The 12,757-nt window shown below is 48.0% G+C and overlaps 1 pseudogene; it reads left to right on the top strand.

Moving 5' to 3' along the window:
• The first annotated feature begins 1,978 nt into the window (after positions 1-1,978).
• Positions 1,979-4,168, top strand: LOC118885503 (annotated as a pseudogene).
• The last annotated feature ends 8,589 nt before the right edge of the window (positions 4,169-12,757 follow it).

Below are 12,757 nucleotides of genomic sequence, written 5' to 3'. Positions count from 1 at the left end.
ACCTGGGGTGGAGATAGGGAGGCTCTTCTTCAGCCATCCCGGGAGGAATTCTGTGTGGCACTGTCTCCTGGGGTAGCAGACTAGTCTGAGGCTACAAGCACTCACCAGGCCCCTGGTTCCTGGAGACAGAGAGCCCAGGAAGTGTCTAGGAGCCTGGAGAACCGGGGGAACACAGCTGGAGTGGAGGATGCCTCCCTGCTCCCATCTTCCTGCTCTGGCCCTGAGGACCCTGCTGGGCTGCCCTCCCTAAGTCCGGGCATTTGTGTCACAGGTGGGCCCTTTACTGTCCTGCAGGGAGGGTCACCCTGGAGGGCAGAGAGGGCCTGGGAGGCTCTCCAAGGACATCAGGGCCCTCGGGTCTCCCTGGGCTGGGGGGACTATGGCCTTGAAACATCTGGCACTTGGGTGGGAAGCGCTCAGCCGTGGTGTTGGTGTGCCTGTCACATATTCACCTGTCTGTCCCTAACTGCTCACCTGTCACTCCCATCATCCCATACCAGTGCGCACTCTCCTCCACCTGTGCTGTGCAGGTGTGCCTGCCTGTGTCACATACACCTGCCCCTGGTTACATGACTGTCCCACAGAATTCACCTTACCTCTCTGAAGTTACCTGCCACACACCAGTCACAGGCACCTGTGTGACCCAGCTGGCTTACTCCCTTCTCTGCCTTGGCCATCAGTGCCCTGTCCACGGTTGGTCTTGCAGACACTGAGGGTGGAGCTCAAGCTCAGGGAGAGGCATTTCACCGGCCCGATGTTTACTCAGCCTCCTTCAACCCCAGATTGCTTTGGGAACTCCCTCTTCCACCTGAGCAGCAGTGCTAGTGAGGATTTCCAGGCCTCTTCAGCTGGGCCCTCTGCCTGGTCCGTGGCCTGGTGTGGCCACATTCCTGAGCTGTGTGGGTCTCAGCCAGGAGCTGCTGTCCTCCCAGCCAGATGGGGCCTTTTGAGTCTCAGCCTGTCCCAAACCAGCCCTTCCCGTTGCCCAGCTCAGCTTGGTTCAGCTCCTTTCACACACCCCGCTCCGGTCTCCCACGACACCTGGGTCAGCTGTGACTCTGGGGATGGGGGAATCACTGACTCTGGGGAGAGGGGCTCCCTCCAGCGTGGGAACAAGTTCTCATGGGGGTGGAGGGAGTCCCACTGCCAGAGAGGTGTGTCTTCAGAGAGGCAGAGGGCTGTGTCCATGATGGAGGAGGTCAAACTGAGCAGCCCTGTACCCTGCAGCCCGGGAGGCAGAGAGGCTGCTCACCGCGTGTCGTGTGGGGTCAGGAGCCGCGCGTGTGGGTGAGGGGGCCGCAGAGTCTAAGGGAAGGTCACAGGAGCCCAGCCTGGGGGTGTCTCACGGCGAGGGGCCAGTGGGGAAGACTGCATTTAGCTCTGATATGGACTGACTCTCCCTCCCACCCTCTCTTCTTTAAAAAAATATATCTATATTTAAAGACTTTGTTATACTTGGTCTGATTGGAAAAAAAGAATACCTCATTGGCTTTGGGCCTGAGCACCTGGGTGGATGTTTTCCATTTTCCTGGAGGGTAGGGCAGGTTCACGTGGGTGCATAAATAGAAAATTCCGCTTTGCCCTTTGGAGATGGCTGCCGTGTGGAGCACATGAGTTAGGAGCTCAGGGGAGAAGTCAGGGCAGGAGACGCACATTTTGGAGCCATGTGTTTATAGAGGTATTTGAGGTCATGGATGAGATCATGTGGAAGGAGGATGAGATCGGGAAAGAGAAGAGGCCCAGGCCTGAGCCCTGGGGTGTTCCCGCATGTGTCCCTCAGCTAGGGGGATGGAGCAGGGGCACCGGTGAGGCGGGCGGGCAGGGGGAGGGGCTGGATTAAGGTGGCATCCGAGAAGCCGTGGGGGAAAAGGGCTGAGAGAGGAGGACAGGGCCTGCCGCCGGGGGTTCGGACCTTGAACAAAGCTGTTTGAGAGCAGCAGTGGGGGAAGGATAGATCGGAGCTCATAGAGAGGAGGGAAGGAAGGAAGAAGCGTCAGGAGCAGACAGCTCTTTCAAGTGTATCGGGCGGAGGTGCAGCAGCTGGAGGGGCTGGGGCCAGGGTGGGTTCTTTCAGGACGCCAAGGCCTGTCTGAGGCTCCCTGCCCATGTCCGAAAGAGCATGTACACTCCACGTGGGCATTCCCAGGGTTGTCTTCCCCACCGGACCCTGGTCCTGTGACTGCAGTGGTCACAGCTGTGTCCACTAGGAGCCCAGCGTCCGGCTCCTCTGGTGCTGGTGAATGTTGGTTAAGTGGTTGAGTGAAGGGGTCAATATTGTAAAGCGCTTAGAACACTAACAGGTGCATAATAAATGCTCAGTAAAAATGAGTTACTGTTAGCTGCGGACCAGGAAGTAGCTGAAGACGGGGTGACGGCAGTTCAGGAGGCCTTGCTCCGGGGCCGACGGGAAGCCACAGTGCCCGGCTGTAGACTGGACCAGGGCGGCGGCTCCAGGTGCCGAGGGATGGAGGGGTTGGAGATGCCCAGCGGCACCATGCAGGTCAGCTTCGTGTGCCAATACGGCAGCTAGCCCCCGAAACTGGACCGTGTCACCATCCAGGAGCCCACAGCTCCATTACTACCCCCAGCCCAGGTGAAACCAGGAGAGATGCAGGAGGAAGGGGCTAACTCAGGAAAGGAGCCTTATCCAACCCCATCAGGACGGTGTCTCTCACACATTCATCCCCCCAGCCTGGATGATGTCTGCAGAAAGTGCCAACAGCTTCACTCTGACCGGGAGGCATCTGACGCAGCCCCGGGGAGAACATTAGCTGGAGCGTGAAGGTCCCTGGAGGCCTTTCTGACATCCTGTCGGGCCAGACAGGCGCGGCTCACCGCTGGGTGCGGGAGGCACAGACTCTCTTTCAGGCCAGCTGGACACTCAGCTCAACGTCACTGAAGATGAGCGTCAGAGCCGCAAACGATGTTTGGAGATCTCAGAGCGAACGAAGGAGGGTGGCAGTGAGCAGCTGCAGAGGGACTAAAGGAGCTGGCACTGGGGGAGGAGAGGCTGACCAGGAGCTGGAAGAAAAGAACCGTGAGACAGTGACAGAAGATCTTAAGGATGCCCAGGCTGAGGCTGAGACTGGATCCAGAGGCAGCTCAGTATCAGAGGGAATACAGTGAATTTAAACAACAGCAGCTGGAAGGATGTAGAAAACCAGATGCGTTATATTCCTGGGGAGTGGAACAAGGTGAATGCTGCTGGGGGCTGGACGGTGTGGGTACCCGTGCCCTGGCCAGGAGGGTGGGTTTGAAGCTTTAGAGGTTTCGGCGTATACCCTGTGGAGTCTGGAGTCTCAGACGTATCTAAGGAACTGCTGTCGTACTGGTCTGGGGGCTCCGTTTTTTCTGGAACAACAGGTTTGACTATGCAGTGGGGCTTTCCTGGGCTGTGTACAGCCGTTCAAAGAAGGGGCTGAAAAAGATGAGACATCCATTTATGTCTTCCTTACAGGGTGGATGTGGAGAAAGGCAAGAAGGAAGACACAGGAGGCAGCGGTGGCTCCTATTCTACTGAAACCCAGTTCAGCTCTGAGGAACAGCGGACAAAAGCTCTCAAGTTTATGCTGTTGAATCTTAAGTGGGGCCGTGCTTGGGTATCCTCACAGTTTTATAATAAATGAACTCCTTTTTTTCCTTAGGAAGTTACTTGCCTAAAAGACTTAAATTTTTTGTTTTGTTTGCAAAAAAAAAATGTTTTAAATTAGATTCAGGTGATAGCAAACAGCACATGTTTACAATACCAAAAAAGACAAAATGCAGAGAAGCCACTTTATTTTAAAATATCCTTTGATAGATAGTTTCCAGTGCTACAGCAGCCCCTGTATAGGGACCAGCCCTTTTCATAGTTTTGAGTCTTAACCCCATGCCTTCCTTTGCTCTTTCCCTTCAAAATGATTAACTTAAGTTTGCTTTTTTTTTTTTAAACCTCAGTTGAATTGAAACCAATATGTTTTCACTGGATTTTATCTCTCTCAACTTCCTGCACTCAAAATATGAAATGGAAATTTTTGTCTCCATCGAGACGATGAAATGTATGAGCCACATGTTGGATAACGTGAGAAAATGACATATAAGCTTTGCCTGGCCACCATATGATGTGGTCAGAAGCTTGAAATTTAACACGCCTCTCTCGGTTCTAGCACTGAATGCCCACTGTGCCCTGTGTTAGAGATATGAAATGGTGTTGGGTACTGTTTGGATACATACTGTTATGTGTAATAAAAGATTTGCTGTAGTCTGAGAAACAAAAGTGAGTTACTGTTATCACTAAGATGAGTCAGTATAGAGTAAGGCATTTCTGCAGTTTGTACACGAGTCCCTGTGTGGGACAGTGTCTGCGTCACTTCAGCAATGGTGTGTATGACTCTTGCACGTACATCCTATGTCCGTGAGACCTGCCACTGTAAGGCTAGGGGGACGTGTGACTCAGAGACCAGGCATGGTGTGTGAGGACCGCCAGGCTTCTGCTTCTGTGGCCCCAGCTAGTCCGGTTTTGAGGTCACAGCAACATCCCTGACTCAGGTCAGCTCCCTCCTGAGAAGGGGCCACTGAGCCAACTGCAGACCCTCCGCGCATTGCCCCAGGGCCCCGTCCACGTTGGAGGTGGACGTTCAGGACCAGGGCCCTCTGACCAGCCCTCTCTGCAAGTCCCACCCTGGGTCACGTGGCCGTTCTGCGTCTCTTCCCCTCCTTTGTCTGCTTTGGGAGCCTCATCTCACCCCTTGGTGCTGCTCTGAACCTTCTTTGCCTGGTCCTGGTCGCCTCCCTTCCCGCTCTGCTCAGGGCTGGGCCACGACCCTCCCTCATCCTTCATCAAGACGAAGTGTGGGCTCGGTTCCTCTTTCTCCTTCTCCAACAGGAACTCATTGGCCTGCAGCAGCCCTGGCCTCCTCCTTGCCATGCGCACAGGGAGAGTGACTCGAAAGCATTTTCAAGCTGTTCCCACCCGAAAGATGCTCCCTAGACCCAGAGCCCTTTCCTCTTCCTCTCTTGCCCTCCTTTTTAAAATTTTGTATTGAGAAATATATTATGGCCAGTGAGGCTAGAAAACACAGGTTCAATTTGAAGGAAAGAAGAACACATGCCGGTGGATCTATTGATACTTCCTAGCTGGAGAAGTAGAACATATCCAGCACCCTCCACGTGCCCTGCTCTGAACACGTCTCCCTTGGTTACCCTCTCAGGTGGAGCTCTCATGCTGAATCATGTGTCAATCACTCCTTTACTTCTCTACATTGTTTTACCACCTATTCATGTATGCTTAAACAATTTGTTGTTTACTATTGAGTGCTTTGGGGTTTTATATTGATTGAATCATCCTAAATGTTTTCTTCTGTGTTTACTTCCTCTGCTCACCCTTACATTTTAGCGATTCATCCATGTTTATGTGTTGGTATAGTCATTCATTTTGATTACTGGGTAATAGTCCATTGATGAAGACACTATAAGTGATTTAGCCATCGTACCGTTGATAGCTATTTGGAGTTGTTTCTATTTTATAGCTTTTAGAGAACATATCTATGCATGTTCTTATACGTTCTTATCTTGGTTCACATATTCAAGAGTTTCTCTAGGATATATACCAATGAATCAAAGGGTATATATGATGTTTCACTTTTCTAGATATTGTAAAATCATTTCTCAAAGTGGTTGTAATAATTTACATCCAATTCAAATTCAAGATTACAGAATTTTTACTTATTTTCTTCTACTTTACTATATTACACCTAATCCATATTATATATGCATTCACCTATATCACATATTTTTCTTTTTTCTTTTTTCCCCAATATCACATATTTTTTAGGAGTTTATACTGATCCTTCAAATTCAAGACTACAGCATTTTTACTTAACCTCTTTTCTTTGCTACAAACCAAGTGTTCTGTAATATCTATGTTTTCTTCTAGAAGTTTTACGATTTCAGGTCTTACATTTAAGTCTTTAACCCATTTTGAGTTAATTTTTGTGAGCAGTGTAAGATAGGCGTCTAGTTTCATTCTTTTGCACATAAATATGCAGTTTTTCCAAGACCATCTATTATTGAAGTAACTGTCCTTTCCCCATTGAGTATTCTTGACTTCTTTGCCAAATTTTAGTTGCTCTTATATGCATAAGTTTATTTCTGGGCTCTTGATTCTGTTCCATTGGTCTATGTGTCTGCTTCTATGCCAGTACCATAGTTGTTTTTTTTTTTTTGATGTGGACCATTTTAAAATTCAATAAGAATTTGTTACAATATTGCTTCTGCTTTATGTTTTGGTTTTTTGGCCCCAAGGTATGTGGGATCTTAGCTCCCTGACCAGGGATTGAACCTGCACCCTCTGCATTGGAAGGCAAAGTCTTAACCACTGGACCGCCAGGGAAGTCCCAATGCCAGTACCATAGTTTTTTGATGGCCACAGCTTTGTAGTATAGTTTGAAATCAGGAACTGTGATGCCTCTAACTTTGTTCTTCTTTCTCAAGATTGCTTTGGCTCTTCAGGGTCTTTTGTGGCTCCATATGAATTTTAGGATTGCTTTTTCTATTTTTGTGAAAAATGCCATTGGAATATTGATAGGGATTGGGATTGAATTTATAGGTAGCTTTGGGTATTATGGACACTTTAACAATATTAATTCTTCTGATCCATGAACACAGAATATTTGTATCCATTTATTTGTATCTTCTTCAATTTATTTCATCGATGTCATAGTTTTCAGTGTGCACATATTTCACCTCATTGGTTAGATTTTATTCCTAATTATTTTGTTTTTGTTGCTATTATAAATGGGATTGTGTGCCATCCTTTTCAGGTAGCTCATTGTTAGTATTTAGAAATGCAACTGATTTCTGTGTGTTGATTTTGTACCCTGCAACTTTACTGAATTGATTAGTTTTTTGGTGGAGTCTTTAGAATTTTCTATATATAAGATCATATCATCAATTTTACGTCTTCCTTTTTAATTTGGATGTCTTTTATTAACTTCCAGTACTGTGTTGAATAGAAGTGGTAAGAGTGAGCGCCTTGTCTTGTTCCTGATCTTAGTGGAAAAGCTTTCATTTTTTTCACCATTGAGTTGATGTTAGCTGTGGGCTTGTCACATATGGCTTTCATTTTGGTGAGGTACCTTTTCTCTGTACTTAATTTGTTGAGAGTTTTTATCATGAAAGGATGTTGAATTTCCTCAAATGCTTTTTCTGCATCTGTTGAGATGATACGATTTTTAATCTTTCATTTTATTAATATGGGGAATCACATTTATTTATTTGCATATATTGAACCATCCTTGCATCCCAGGGATAAATACCACTTGATCATGGCATATGATTCACTTAATGTGCTGTTGAATTTCATTTGTTTATATTTTATTGAGAATTTTGCATCTATATTTGTCAGGGATATTGGCTTTTAGTTCTCCTGTAGTGTCCTGATCTGGCTTAGGTAATGCTGGCCTTGTAAAATGATTTTGGAAGTGTTCCCTCCTCTACAGTTCTTGGGAAGAACTTGAGAAGGATTAGTGTTAACTCTTTTTTTAAAATTTTTTATAATTTTATTTTAAATTTTTATAAATTTATTTATTTATCTTTGGCTGCATTGAGTCTTCATTGCTGCACGCGGGCTTTCTCTAGTTGTGGAGAGCGGGGGCTACCCTTCCTTCCTTCCTTTGGTGGTTAAGTCAAGGTGTCCCACTCACCTCTAATATCTCTACAACCCAGGTGACAACTTTAATCCATCCAATTAATATGGTTGATGCTGAGGCATAACAGGGTTTATGGTGTTATAATATTTTAAAATTTCATATTTTCCTGATGCCTCAACATCGTCACAAACAGACTAAAGTATGATAAGGCTGGTCCACTCCACAAGTTCCCCTTCTTGCCATTCCATGACTGTAACCTAGTGACCTTCAAATGCACCAGTGAAATCTGCTCAAACCTTTTGCTTGTGTACTCTTCCCTACCCCCCTGTTATGGCGCTTGCCCACGGGTCCTCAGCCGTGTTTGGTGGAGCCTGTTCCCTTGGTGCTCCTCCCACATGGCCCCCTGTGAGGTGTGCCGTGCCTCTTTCTCTGGGACCTAAGAGTATAATAAACCCTTTAATTTCATATGCCTCTTTGAGCGTCATTTTCACAGCCACGTTGGAATGACCCTTAAAGACCCCACAAGGGGGACTTACTCCCCATTTATAGCACCCCAGCCCCCTTGGCCATCTGTGGGGGCAAACCCAGCCATGGCCCTGTCCTTACCCACCTTTGGAGCACTTTATCTTTTCTGGGTCCTGCTAAGCTCTCCCTTCAATATCCTCCTCCCACTGTTCTTCGCCGTTTTGTTGAAATCTCAAATCCTGTAACGAACCCCCCGTCCCACTGTCTTTGGTATTGTGAGGTGATCAATTTTCACATTTCTTTTTGTAAAAAAATTAATTAATTAATTAATTAATTTTTGACTGCGTTGGGTCTTCGTTGCAGGCTTTCTCTAGTTGTGGCGAGCAGGGGCTACTCTTCGTTGGGGTGCACAGGCTTCTCATTGCGGTGGCTTCTCTTGTTGCGGAGCACGGGCTCTAGGCACATGGGCTCAGTAGCTGTGGCTCACGGGCTCTAGAGCTCAGGCTCAGTAGTTGTGGCTCGTGGGCTCAGTTGCTCCGTGGCATGTGGGAATCTTCCCAGACCAGGGCTCGAACCCGTGTCTCCTGCATTGGCAGGGGATTCTTAACCACTGCACCATTAGGGAAGTCCCAATTTTCACATTTCTTTATCCTCCGGTTTGGTCACTGGTGGGAGAGAACACGAGTGAAGGGGTTCAGCCCATCATCTGTAACTGGAAGTCTATATGATTTTACTTTTAGTGGTGTGTTGACATGCTGCCATGGGTTTCCTTGCATGGACATGTTCCCATTTTGGGCTGCCTTCCCGTTGGCTTGGTGTGGCCAGGACCCCGCAGATGCATCCAGGATGGCTGACTCTGAGAAGCTGTTGCCTGGCACAGTGGAGACAAGAAACTCAGCCTGGGAAGCAGTAAGTGATGTCTGCCTCCACCCCATGCCTTCCAGGACTAGCAGTTCCTGGGGGTCCTGAAGGTCTGGATGGAACAGGGAGTATTTACTGCCCCAGGACATACCCTTGTACTCCAAGTCTACAGTGGGGTATTATCTAGAGAGATGCTTCTACAAAATCAACACTCTGGCAGTGGTTCCCCAACTTTTTCCAAGTAAGGACCTTGGCATTCTTTTTAAAACAATTAAATAGAAGTCTCACTTTAAAATTGTCTTTCTGCAAAGCAATGTGTATATATGTTAGCCCATTAGGACAATTTAAATAGTTTACTTCTTGTAAAACATTGTCTGCTTTCCTACTGGACATTTAAGACATTGTTTTGTAAATCAGTAGTGATAAATAATATAGTAGCCAAGTTTTATCTCTGGTCTTAATTGCATACCTAGGATAAAGTCCTAAAGGTGGAAATGGTAGTATGAAGGGTTTTCAGATTTGTAATGATTCTGATGCACACTGCCACCTTACCCACCAGATCATTTGTGCCTACTGTCATTCCCTTCAACAATATGAAAATACCTTTTTTTTCTGACGTCCTCACTTATCCCTGGGTATTGCCAGTTAAAAAAACGCTGTTCTATTTTGTTGAAAATGTTTTATTGTGTGTGGATTTTTTGATTGTTTGTGAGAATGAACATCTTTTCTACGTGATGGTCATATGCCTTTATTTTTTGTGATTTTCCTATTAACGGCCATTTTCAAGTTTTCTAGTTTCGAGTTTGAATGTTCTTAAACCTTTACTCTTGAAGAACTTTCAGAATCAGTTCATCACATTACAGAAGAGAAAAAATATGTGTTAGAATTTTGATTTGAAATGCTTTCCAATTTTAGATTACTTTGGGCATAGTTGATACCCTTTTATTACTCAGTAATCCCTTCTAGAATGCAGTTCATGTTTTCCATTTATGAAAGCTATTTGATATCAGTAATGCTTTATGGATTAGGATCTTACTGTGCTTCATTTCTTTCTTTCTTTTTTTTTTTTTTTTTCTCTTTCTTTTTTTTATTTATTTTTTTGGCCGTACCGTGTGGCACGCAGGATCTTAGTTCCCTCACCAGGGGTCAAACCCGTGCCCCCTGCAGTGGAAGCGTGGAACCCTAACCACTGGACCACCAGGGAAGTCCCTGTGCTTCATTTCTTTCTCTGGCACTGCTTCATTGGTCAGAACTCCAGACTGATGATAAACAATTGTGGGGTGATGGTGTGTTTTCTTTTCTCCTGGCTTTCGTGGAAAGGCCGTGGAGACAGGTCAAGTTCAGTCTTCACTGTCAGTCTGGTTTTGGCTGTTGATTGCATGATGAACCCAGGAATTGCACTTTGATAAGGCAAATAAGATAAGAAGAAATCTATTCCAAATTCAAGAATGTTTTACGCATTGTGTTTGGCATTTACCTGTATTTGAAAAGAACTGCATAAATGTGTGAAGGTAGAGTCCTGGTATGCATATGATTTCAGGACAACTTATAAAAATTATGGGAAAACATTACACTTAATTTAAATATGCTTTTTCTGAAATGTTGATTGTTGCAAAAATAGTATAGTGACTTACAGAGAGGCAAGGGCATCCTTGGTCTTGGGTGGCTCAGGGACCTGGGTCATGACCCTTGCTCTTATAGGGACAGGACTCAAGGGTTTGTGCCTTGCTGGTTCTCCCTAACTTCCTGTAGTTGCACTGCTGTGGCTTTTTTTTTTTTTTTTTTTTTTGGCCATGCCATGCGGCATGTGGGCTCTTAGTTCCCTGACCAGGAATCGAACCCTTACCCCCTGCAGTGGAAGCGTGGAGTCTTAACCGCTGGACCACCAGGGAAGTCCTGCTGTGGGCTTCTTCTCCGTTCCAGATGTCGGGGCAATGTAGAAGATGGGTAGAGAAGGTCGAGGCAGGGAAGGAGAGTGGTGGGGTCAGGGGCAGCAGATTAGGCTGCCACATGCCTGTCTTGACAGTAGGCTGGCTCCTCCGGACTTCCCTTCTGAGGTCAGTACCCACCACTTCCCCCTTTAGCTAAAGACACAAGCCACAGCTTGGTGAATGGCATGTAATGTCAGACAGCCTTGCCCTGCAGAGGTACAGGTCTTGGGGTGGGGGCAGTGACTCACTGGGTCCGGCTCTGAGTCGGCACAGCCGACAGGACGGAAGCAGCAGCAGCAGAGCAGTTGCCGGAGAAGGACTGGGGCTGCCCAAGGGTCAGTGCAGGCACTTGCCAGTCTGCATAGGGAGCCTGGGCAGCGACCGTGGCTCTAGTCAGAGCTCTGTGTCACAGAGCCCATGTCACTGATGTGTTCCTGTGGGGAGGAAGCTGAAGGGAGGGGTCTTCCGGGAAGGAAAGCAAGGAATATGGGGGTACCAGAGAGGGAAGGCTAAGCATCAGAGGACCGAGGCCCAGCACCCCGAGGTCACCATCCTGGGCAGCTGCCCATCTGCCCTGAGATTTCTTGATGAGAGATGGGTGGTTGTTTGTGTTAAACAGAGGTTTTCAGGGAAAATGGTTTGTGCTTTCGAAGGAGGTCAAGGGCAATGAACAAGAGAGCGTGTGCATGGCCCCAGACCCTGCTGTCCTCAGCCCTGGCTGCACCGTGGCCTGTGCCTCGTGGGTCTTTGTGGTGCTGGCCACACAGTCCTGGAGTTGTGAGGCTGTGCTGACTTCCAGCTCCGTGGGCTGTTTCCACCAGCAGGCTACATGCAGGTGTCCTTGCCCTTGGTGAGAAACTTGTTCCTGTCATCCATGAGTTGGTGAGAGTTTTAGATTGACTCTGAGGGGAGGGGGGAGCATGGCAGCCGGGTGTGCCCCCTCCCCGCAGGGCTGCAGGCGGCGGGGTCCAGCTGAAGACCTGCGGACACCTCTTGCCTGTGGGTGGTGTGTTCCTTAAACTCCCGGTCTTTGGGGCCTGGCTGGGAACACGACTTGAGCTACCCGCAGGGGGCACTGGGCCTGACGTGTGGGTTCAGGGGCTCCTGATGGCCACCCTCAGGGATTCCTCTCCCCACGCCTCCGACCTCTCCTGTGGGGCAGGAATTCAGGCCACTAAGAGTGGGAGGAGGGAGGGCATTGCAGACGGATGCCCTGAGCGGCTGGGGGAGCACTAGTGAATGAAGGGACGTTAGGTTGGAGTGTGTGTCTCTGCACGTGTTAGTGTGTGTATGTGTGTGTGTGTGTTCTGTCTGCAGTAGGGCTTCTGGCTAGGAGAGTGCACGGGTCTCGTTTTGTATGACGGGCATAAGGCTTGGTGTGTGTGGTGTGTGAAAATTTATTTGTGTGTGTGTGAGTTGAATGCTCTGCTGGGAGTGTGTGAGTGTGTGTTGGGGGGGCACATGAGACTTGCAGTGTGTGTGACCGTGTGATTGCAGCAGCCCATCTGTCTCAGAATATGTGTTTGTGTGTGTCTAGAAGTGCGTGCAAGACCATGTGTGTACAATGGGGTGCATGTGATTATATGAATGTGATTGTGGGGTTGTGATGGGGTGTGTCGGGCTGACTCTGCTCTGTGTGTGTCTGAGAGAGAGACCTGGTATGGGGGCGTGGGGTGGAAATGCACCGCAAACACACTGCTGGGGTAACAGACCAAGGTCTGAGGGGAGATCTGAGGGCAGAGCACTCATTTAGAGAGTTTCATCCTAGAGACAGAGACACAAGGATGATGGTAGCTGATAGATGTGGGACCAGGGAGGACTGCGAGGGGGCCCAGGGAGCTGGACCTCTGCGCTTCCCCTTGCGCCCTCCTT

This window comes from Balaenoptera musculus, chromosome 19, assembly GCF_009873245.2.
Source record: "Balaenoptera musculus isolate JJ_BM4_2016_0621 chromosome 19, mBalMus1.pri.v3, whole genome shotgun sequence".
Taxonomy (NCBI): Eukaryota; Metazoa; Chordata; class Mammalia; order Artiodactyla; family Balaenopteridae; genus Balaenoptera; species Balaenoptera musculus.
Note: the sequence above shows the minus strand (reverse complement) of the source record. Positions and strands in the feature narration are given on the sequence as shown.